The sequence below is a fragment of the Monodon monoceros genome, unplaced genomic scaffold, assembly GCF_005190385.1.
Source record: "Monodon monoceros isolate NGI ecotype Baffin Bay Population unplaced genomic scaffold, NGI_Narwhal_1 Super_Scaffold_1, whole genome shotgun sequence".
NCBI classification, from domain to species: Eukaryota; Metazoa; Chordata; class Mammalia; order Artiodactyla; family Monodontidae; genus Monodon; species Monodon monoceros.
In genome coordinates this window covers 18,833,232-18,843,392 of record NW_021703765.1, presented here as the reverse complement: position 1 = coordinate 18,843,392, position 10,161 = coordinate 18,833,232, and the positions used below count along the sequence as shown (strand labels likewise).

Genomic DNA, 10,161 nt, shown 5'->3' with positions numbered 1-10,161 from the left:
CAAAGGAGCAGTTCTTCAGATAAATGTAGGGAAAACTATATTATTTTTATTTAATGAATATCAATTTTTTTTTCCAAATTATCTTTTACTTATACAAAAAGGGCATATTTAGCAAGAGACTCACTGAGAAAAAGAGTCGCCATGGCCCAGGAGACAGGGCTGGGAGGCGACAGGCCTTCTGAGGCCCTGCTGGGGAGAAGGGGTCTGGGAAAAGTGGTGAGAAGTCCTGGGCAAGTGCTGAGTGGTGTGGGCCCCATAAAGGAGGAAGCTCCAGTTGGATCAACACTGTTGGCAGGTCACGGGTGGGATTCGCAGTGACCTCGCTGCTAACTCCTTTGGGGGTTTCCAGTTAGTGCTGCCGACTGGAGTGAGAGCCGCCCACTGGTTCCTGGAGGCCACCCACCAAAGGACACAGGACAGGAAGCCCAGGATGGGAAGTGCAACTCGGGTGAAGGCCAGGGAGAAGCAGGTGCTCTGCAGTGGCCCGGAAAGGTCCAGATGCTGAAGCAGAGTCGAGTCCTGTTATGTGCGGGCATTCCGCTCTGTCTCTGCCAGGCACTCTCTGACTAGGGCCCGGGCGTGGATGGTGCCTCTCTTCAGGTGCTCCATGGCACTCTTGCTGCCAGCATAGGTTGGATGGGCCGGATCTCTTTGCCCATCTCCTCTATGACCGATAGCAGGTTGGTGTAAGTGCTCCGGGAGCCCTGGGCACCAGGTGGTTTCACGGCCTGCACGTAGCCCATGGAGGGCGGTCCACAGTCATTAAACAGTAGTCTGAAAGGGGCAGCGGCTCTGGCGTCGAACCGGCGATGGGACACTTCCGGCTGTAGGGACCGGGGTGCCGGGCCCAGGGGTGCTGCTGGGGGCGGGGGCGATGGGTTTGTAGGCTCCCAACTCCTGGGTGCCACAGAAATCTAGAGTGTCCCTAGATGAATGAAATAAATAAACTAGTTTAATGAAACGAAAAAACTCCAGCATTTTAGTAAAGAATACTTCCTATCTTCTCTGCAGGAAGCTCTCTGGTTTACATCATTAATGGTGTATGGAAAGAAAATCTCTGGCTACATTTCAACTTTTAAACCGTTGAACAATAAGCACCAATAATGCACATCAGAAGGTATCACTGGTGGAGAAACTAAGAGGGAAAAAAATCTGGGAAACAGGAGAAGAGAAAGCCTCCTACAAAGTGGGTAACAAGCAGATAACTTTGTCAACACCGGCTCCAAAAGTGCTTACCTCACTCAGAAAGGGCACCAGAGCCCTCGATGCAAACACATCATGAAATTATGTCGATACGACGCTGCATTCAGCAACTCTATCAGCAGGGCTCCAGCTGACTTCAAGCGCCTCCCAAGAACACCGTGAACTAATAGCCACGAGTGCTGTCCAGGGTCAACCCTGAAACACCCCAGGACACAAACACTCAAAGCCCAAGAAGGATGTGATCTTTCAAAGAGTTCTGCAGAGGTCCAAGCCCTTCTAAGTGAATGCACGCCATAGGGACTAGATATTGGCTGTCCTGTAATCCCCAAACTGTCACGATTATAAAACAGGCAGTCTCCAAGAAATTTCTTGGCATTTATTATCAAACCCATTAGAGGTACTGTGGGAAAAGAAGAGATCTCACTAGCTGAGGACAATGCCACAATAATATAGCATGGGGGTATCAGCAAACAACCATTTGTTTTCCTTCCAATCCCCGGGAGTGACTTGGGTTAAAATAATATAAACTTGGAGGCACTCATGTATATGGAACTAGCATAAATTAATCTTTAGGCCAACTGCCTGTAATATAGTCACTTGCTGTCTAAATTCTATTGAAATGATAAAAGCCAGCCTAACTTTAATTACTAGGGTATCTTTCTGTGTTTTCAATAAGATACATACATAAATCCTGAAACTCAACAAATAATAAAGGAAAAACAGCTAAATACACATATAGCTTTAGGGAATACTTGGAACTGGCTGATGATCCTCTCATTAGCCTGTTAAAATCCACCAGCTCATCCTATAATTTTCCCTTTACTATGCTTTAAACTCTCTTTATTCCAGCGATGATGCTGAACACATTCATATATCACAATATGTCTCTCCATGTTTTCCAGATGGTATTTGATAAAATGGAAACAAAAGAAAGAGCAAAGAAAAATAGATGTTTTCTACTTTGGTTCTTGAAACCTTGGTAGAGAAAAATATGCACCCGCCCATCCAAGGCTAATGAAAAAGCCCAAGAAATATGGTTCATCTAGAAGTGACACCCACTGGACCCAGAGGTTCAGGCCACTCTTTGGTCTTCAGCCAAGCTCTACAAACCAAGGGTGAAGAGTTCCTTAACTCAGGTGTAAGTTATTACTAGTTTGGGCTGGAAGGAAATTGGCAATGGTTTAGGTGAGTGGTTTGGGGGTAACAAGACTCATCCCAGTATTTGCCCCCAACCTTGATCATCAAGTTCAAGGAGAAAGACATCCACAGTTACAGTAATTTCTATTTTTTTAAGTCAGCATTTATAGACTCAAAGACCTTTAATAAATAAAATTACCAATTTCAAGTGCATCAGAAAAATATTCTAATGGGTCACTTGAGAAGCAAAAATACCTAGTTAGACTATGACTTTTCCAAAGCCACCTATGAGGATTTGATTTTTGTATAGCAGATAACCCTGCGAGGATATTTATTTTCCTTTCAAGGCATTTAAATATAAATACTTATGTCTTATAGGTCTTTTGTGAAGAAAAACAGACCAAACTTCAAAGAAATAAATTACATGGATGGTAAGGAAGATCAAATCGTTTTGAATAAGGAATAAATCTTGTACATAATTTCTCTCATTTCCAATGGTCGTTGCCATTTTGTCTAATTCACCCCCTGGAAATAAGTTGAGGCTGCTTATAAGCCATAATGGACTGCAAATATGGGCGCCTATCTACTCTGCATTCACTCGTAGGGCTTGTACTGATGGTCAGGGAGGAGAATCTCAGGAATATTTACTCAGCATCACCTGGCCATGCCCTCCAACAAGGACGCCTGGTCTTGTCGATTGCAATCCCTTTGCCCAAAAATGTCTCCTCATGTCATTTATCATCTCAAAAAAATGCCCAGAAAGGGGTGCAGGTGTCCCTATTCTGGTGAAACCATCTGCTACTACAGTCAGGTAAAGGGAGCAGTGACTGGGGCTTCCCAGCTTTGCCTGAATCCTTTTCTCTAAAACTTCAGCCTGAGCCCCGCCAGCATGTTGCTCGGCTCAGCCTTCCTAAGAGACACCATGGAATGTGAAACCTGAATTCATATTTCTCTGAATCATGAACGAGCTGCACAACTTAGATGAGCTACTAGGACAAGTTGAGCCTAGATTTTGTCATCTGAAAAATGGGATAATAATTCATACCTTATAGGTTCTTCCGAACACTAAATGGGATAACATTTGTGAAAACACAAAGTAAGAAGTACCTGGCATATGACTGACGTGCAACAAATTCAACCTTCTTTCTTTTAGTCAATGATACATAGTTTTCCAACTGTCCCCAGCTCTCTCTCTTACTGCCCTAATCTCTTTCAGGCTCTTCTAAAAAGTATTCACAAGCAACTACTAGCATCATATGGTATCAGAGCTGGAAGGGTCCTCAGACATCATGCAATCTTGCTGGGACTTTTGCTATGCTTTTGCCCCACCCATACATCTCCTTCAGGGAGTGTCAAAACCACTCCTCTAAATGCTGATACGACATGTGCCTCTATTGTTTCATAATCTGAATAACCTCAAACATTAGCCGAGGTAAAGGAGCACGGACCATCAACACAACCTTCCCATGTGGTTTCTTAGAGGGGAGCTAGTATTTATTGAATACCTACTATGTGCCAGGCACTCAACCTTTGTTATCCTGTTAACCATCACACCTTTTTAAGAAAGGCTGCATATCTTCTGTTGTGGTGGTATATTTTGTACCTGTGGGAACACAGATGTCACGTGCTCAGTTAGTGACAGAGCCATGTTCAAAGCCACATCTATATGACTCAGAGCCTGTGTTCTTTTCGGATATCTTATGGCAGAGCAACGGCAAAAGCCACAACCGCCAGGGGTAGAAAGATGAGCTCGGAAACAGAGGGAGATGAGGACTCTAAAGTAATAAAGGCAACAACTGCTGGTCGTAAGCACGTGGGCAGCCACCTTGGGGTCTATTGCCGTAGTGAGTTCCAGGAAGCATTGGAGAGCATGGAACCCTTATCAGGAACCGAACCATCCATTGCGTGGAAAACAAATTCTGAACTTTGCTAACCCTGAACAGAATACAAAGGTACAGAGGAATAAACAAAAATACGTGAGACTTGAGAGAGAACGTTTGCAGAATTGAATCCAGGTTGGTTTGTACGAAGGGCATATGCCAGGCGCTGAGCTACTCTTAATGGATTCGAATCAATTCTCTTATTACTACGTGATGGGGAGGAAAAGATGAAATGCTTTTTGAAAGCCCTTTGAAAAGGAAAAAGTTTATAAAATGCACCGATTCATTAATTTATTGAAGAGATCTCTAGATTGGGAATCAGAGAGACCTAAGGCTTACTGTCAGTTTTGCCTCTCACTAGCTGTGTGACCTTGGTCGGGCACTAAATTCTGTAGTCCTCAATTTCCCCAACAGAAAAATTAAGGGTCCCTTAGCAGTGTGTAAAATTTTGTCCCAGTTACTCATGTCATTGTATTCTCCAACCATTCCCTGCTGCCACAAAGAGTTGGGGGTGACTGAAAGCCAGAGCTGAGGTTTGCTCCCTCGGCATTGTTCCAAGGAAGCTCTAAATTTGCACATTGTACAGAATCAGGAGCAAGCACACACACACACACAGAGAGAGAGAGAGAGAGAGAGAGAGAGAGAGAGAGAGAGAGAAAGAGAGAGAGAGAGACAGATGGCATCAGGCAAAGTTGCTAACCTTTAAAAAGATTCCAGTCTGGCTACCCCAGCAGTCTAGTGGCAGGAATCTGTGCCTAGAGGAGTTGAGACAGGTGAAGCTCTCCCAGGCTGCAGCGCCCAGACCCTGTCGATTCAGCAGCTTCGCCCCCTGCCCCTCAAAGAGCAGCCACGTGGCTCTCTAGCAACTGCCCCATCCACGCGGTCTCTGGGCAACAAGTCCGTAGAGGAAGCCCCTGCTTTCTCTTGTTGCAGACCGTTAGGAGCGAAGGAGTTTTGGTGAAAGTTGGGGAGTAAAAGGAACCCCGAGTCAGAATTTGGTACAGACTTATTTTCTTTGTTTAGTAGAGTCCTGGTCTGTTGGTGGGTTTGAACGGTCTCTGTAGAGTCAGGTGATGGATAAACAGTTTGGAAATCCTGTACCTCAATTAGCACCCTTTTCTGCAGAGTGCATCCCTCAAGAGTCTGTTCACTCCCACTGAGCAAAACCTTTTAGGAATTTGCCTCCAGGGAAGAATCCATGAAAAAATGGATTCTACAACCAGATGGACTGGATTTTTGTTATGGGTAGTATAGTGTCCCTATCCCCCCTCACCAAAAAAAAGATATTTAACAGTCCTAACCCCCAGAACCTGTGGATGAGATATCACCTTACTTGGAAATAGTCTTTGCAGGTGTAATCAAGTTAAGACAAAGTCATTACGGTTGGTTTAATCCAGTATGATTGGTGTCCTTAATAAGAAGAGGGAAATTTGGACACAGCCACAGACGCACAGGGAGAATGCTGTTTAAAGACACAGAATCACGTAGGCACAGATGGAAGAAGGCCGTGTGAAGGTGGAAGTGGAGATTGGAGTTACGCAGCTGCTGGCCAGGGAACCCCCGGGGCCACCAGAAGCTGGAAGAGGCAAGAAAGAATACTTTCATAAGGCTTCACAGAGAGGACGGCCCTGCTGACACCTTGATTTCAGACTTCTAGGCTCCAGAACTGTGAGACAATAACAGTTGCTGTTTTAAGCCTCCCCATTTGTGGTACTTCATTATGGCAGCCTTAGAAAACGAATATGATTTCTTTTTCAGTTTTACCAAGAAATGGCTGTGTGACCTCTGGGCAAGTTTCCTAACCTGTCTAGCACTCAATAGCCTCATCTGTAAAATGGGAATAATGCCAATACCTGCTTCACAAAGTTGGCATGGAAATGAAATAAAATAATAATATAAATTAATTAATTTAATTTAATTCAATAAATATGATGCTTGCCACACAGTAGCAGCTTATATAAGTGTATATAGTGATGATGGTGATGGTGATGAGCCTATATTGTATCCTTTCTAAACATCATCAATGATGATAAATCTTTACTTTTTAAACCAAAAAGGCATTTAGAGCTGATTGTGTGAATAAGGCGGGCCACCAGGCTGAATTTATATTGTTTTAAAACAGAAACATGGGGCTTCCCTGGTGGCGCAGTGGTTGAGAGTCCGCCTGCCGATGCAGGGGACGCGGGTTCATGCCCCGTTCCGGGAAGATCCCACATGCCGCGGAGCAGCTGGGCCCGTGAGCCATGGCCGCTGAGCCTGTGCGTCCGGAGCCTGTGCTGTGCAATGGGAGAGGCCACAGCAGTGAGAGGCCTGCATACTGCATAAAAAAAAAAAAACAAAAAAACAGAAACATGATCTGACTTTTAAATAGTAAGCGTGGGTGTGTAAGCGTGCAGGCATTGGAAAAGCCCTAGGTGGTAATAAATGTCAATCTCAATGGCCCATAACCAAGTGATTTGAAAAAGAGGCAGATACACTGGGGAAATTTGCTGTCATGAGTGGCACACCCACACATTACCCCACTTCTGAATCCACAAAAGGGCAGAGCTGCATCTTCCAACCCAATGGTTAAAAAGAGCAAAGGCTGAACTTTGGTGACACTTTGCACGCCATCCACATTTCACACAAATATTCCTCATCCCCTGTAGCCTGTGTCTCTGAAGTACCTAGAAAAATGCAGAGACCCAGCAGGTTTAGATACGGGTATTAGCAAGACAGGAAAATATTTTATTTTAAGCACACAATGTTCCTTTTTGGTGGGAAAGCATTATTTCAATTTTGGCAAGTTCTTTTCTGATAGTTTCGATAAATGAAAACCCAGGTATGTTTACACCTATCACCTGGTTTGTCCAGGTGCTTTGAAAGGTGAAAAGATGTTATCTTCCTGAAGAAGAAATCAGCAGTCTGTGCTGCCAGAAGCGCATCCTTTTAAGGCTGCTTGGTGGTGGAAATATTTCCCACGTATAGCCTCCAGAAAACCGTCTTTTCTAAAATCCTCCCTTACTTGTTAGAGGGACTTTCTGGTGTGAGAAGAGTGCCATCCTATTTACAGTTCATGGGCTGACCTTTGATAAAAGGTAAAACTCTAGTTTACTTTTGACTAAGGACAGAGAATCAAAACTTTGAAATGCTTCCCAAGCTCAATAATCAAATTATAATCAAACAATCCATCCTTACTTATGAGCACTTCCCCCCTGCTTCTCCCTAAGCTGTGGGTGATGGGAGTCACAGCTTTTGTGCTTTAGAGAGAAAAATAAATACGTATTGAGCACATATTATGTTGTGGTTCACTGCTAATCCTTTCAACACACATTGTCTTGTGTCGTTCTTGCTACATGAAGCGTGGGTTATTATTCCCATTTTATAGGTAGAAATGCAATGTAATAGAATGGAGAAAAATAACTAACCTGCATCTACTGATAGCACAATTCAGGATTTGCCTACTGGTCTTCACTCTCTAAAGCCTTAAATCTTTCCACAATGCTATACTGTCCAATCTTGTTGGTTACCCAAGACTTATACTTTGGGAAAATATATAATAAGGTGTAATGAAGGGTCAAAACGCCAAATTCCACCTGTTAAATGCTACAGAATTTGGAGAAGAGAATGATCTGGCGCATTGGAGGAAGTGAGAAAGGCACATGACTTTGACAGAACTCTGTTTTTTCCGTCTAATATTAGGCAGCAGATCTTTCACTTGCCTCCCATGTCAGCAGGAGAAAGAGGAATGTATTCATTTCAAATGCTTAGGATTCTAAGATAAACCACGGAGCAGTTCAGAGAGTGGGGCATCCTTGCCTACATAAACGTTTACTGCCTGCATTCTAAAAACTGTCTGAGCCAGAGGGCTTCCATGTGGTTATATCCTGAGATAAAAGGCAATATCTATGTTAGAAATAACAACAGAGACAAGACACAAAACATGTGGAGAGTCACAGACGCTGGACTTTCTGGGGTAACCAGAAATGTCGCTGTTGAGGTCTCTTATTCATGGATGTGTTCATTTAATTATTCGTTCATTCATTCGAATATTTATTGAGAGACTTAAGTATTCCAGAAACTTCTATTATAGTCTTTTGTCCTTATTTTCTTTCTTTAGGAGTGTTTTGAAATCTGCTTTCTTTCTTGGAAGCCCTATTGTCAGATTGTTAGAAATGTTGGTTCAGAAACATAAGTCAGCAAGACTTCTACATGACTCTTGTATGAACTGCCAAATTTGGAATCCAGACTCATGGTGATATATTCTTAGAAAGGGTTACATTGAAGGAAAGCCTCCATCTTCTCTCTTCTTAATCTCCATCAATTCCCCTTAAGGCCCTTGACCCTAAGAAAAAGGTTCATTTAAATTCTCCAGAATGGTACCATTCAAATCTATAAAAATTTCATAGTTGGAAGATTTAATAAAGAAGTACTCCACATTTAAGAAAAAATGAATTAGAAGACTTTGAAAAGTGGCTTCTTGAAGCTTGTTTGTTATTAGTTTAATCACAAAGACCACATGAAAATTTTAATTCTCTGGAACCAAGCCTAGCCACTAAAATGAGAAATGTGACAGTTATGCCTTGGAACTGCATTAGAGTATCAGAGCAGGGGAAGGGCAGCTGTTGCAAAAGCAATAATAACTGCCTGCCTCCCAATCTTATGTAATCATGAATAGATTCCTATAAATCACAAGGCAGGAATCACTCCTATTTTTAGATGAGCTTATTAAAATAGTTTGTTTAGGTTTCACTTCAATGCACAGAACATGAGCAACAAAATACTTCTTAGATCTGGCAAGAAAAGATAGGCCATAACTTCATCCACTCCAGAAGTATGTCATTTGTTCATTCATTCATTCGTTCATTCATTCATCCAACAAATACTTATTGAATGCCTCTGATGTGTTAGGGACTCTTTAGGCATGGGAGATACACGAGGGCATAAAATATATATATTTTCTAGTGGTGGCCAAAGAGTAGATGAAAATAGAGGCAATCAACAAAATACAAAAGCAAAATAGACAGCCCTTCAGATAGTGGTTAGTGTTATGAAGAAAAATAAAGTGAGGGAGTTTAGGGAGCACCAGTGGTTGGTAGAGAAAGAATTGAGGGAAAGCTTCATGGAAAAGGTGACACTTTCAAGGATGTGAAGGCAATGAGGCAGTGGGACATGCAGAGACGGCATGGGTGGGGCGGAGGGGAGAGAACGCCAAGAAAAAATTCTAAGAAGGAGCATGCCTGAAAGCATTCGAGTCACAGAAAGAAGGCAGTGTGGCTAGAATGGAGTGAATGAGGGGTCACATCATGCGGAGCTCTGCAGGCCAGTGGAGGGGAACGGTCTTTTCCTCTGAGTAAGATGGAAGCCATGGGCGAGGAGGGGAGCAGATTTATCAGATGAAAACACAGGATACCAGTGAAATTTTAATTTCTGATAAACACTGTGATAGAAAGAACAATGACTCCCCCCAGATGTCCACATCTTCATGCCAAGAACTTATTACTTTATATGGAAACTGTTACCTTATATGCCAAAAGGGACTTTGCAGCTATAATTACGTTAAAGGTCTAGAGATGGGAATATTATCTGGGATTAGTGGGGTGAGCCCAATGTCATGACAAGAACCCTTAAGAAACAGAAGAAGGAGGCAGACGAGTTGGAGAAGCAGATGTGATGGGCCACGTTGAGGTTAGAGTGATGTGATTGTTGCCCTTGAAGATGAAAGAAGGCATCACAGGCCAAGGAATTCAAGCTGCCTCAATAACCTAGAAAAGACAAGGAAGCCGATATTCTCCGAGAGCCTCCAGAAGGAACTCAATCTTGTCAACACCTTGTTGTTTAGCTTCTGATCTCCAGAACTGTAAGATAATAAATTTGTGGTGTTTTAACCCACTGAATTTCTGCAAGTTTGTTACAGCAATAGGAGAGCAATACAACCTGTTATAGCAATAGGAGAGCAATA

General features: G+C 42.9%; 1 pseudogene; it reads right to left on the bottom strand.

Annotated features, from left to right (window-relative positions):
• Positions 1–522: 522 nt before the first annotated feature.
• LOC114892579 overlaps positions 523–10,161 on the bottom strand; it is a 12,583-nt pseudogene continuing 2,944 nt past the window's right edge.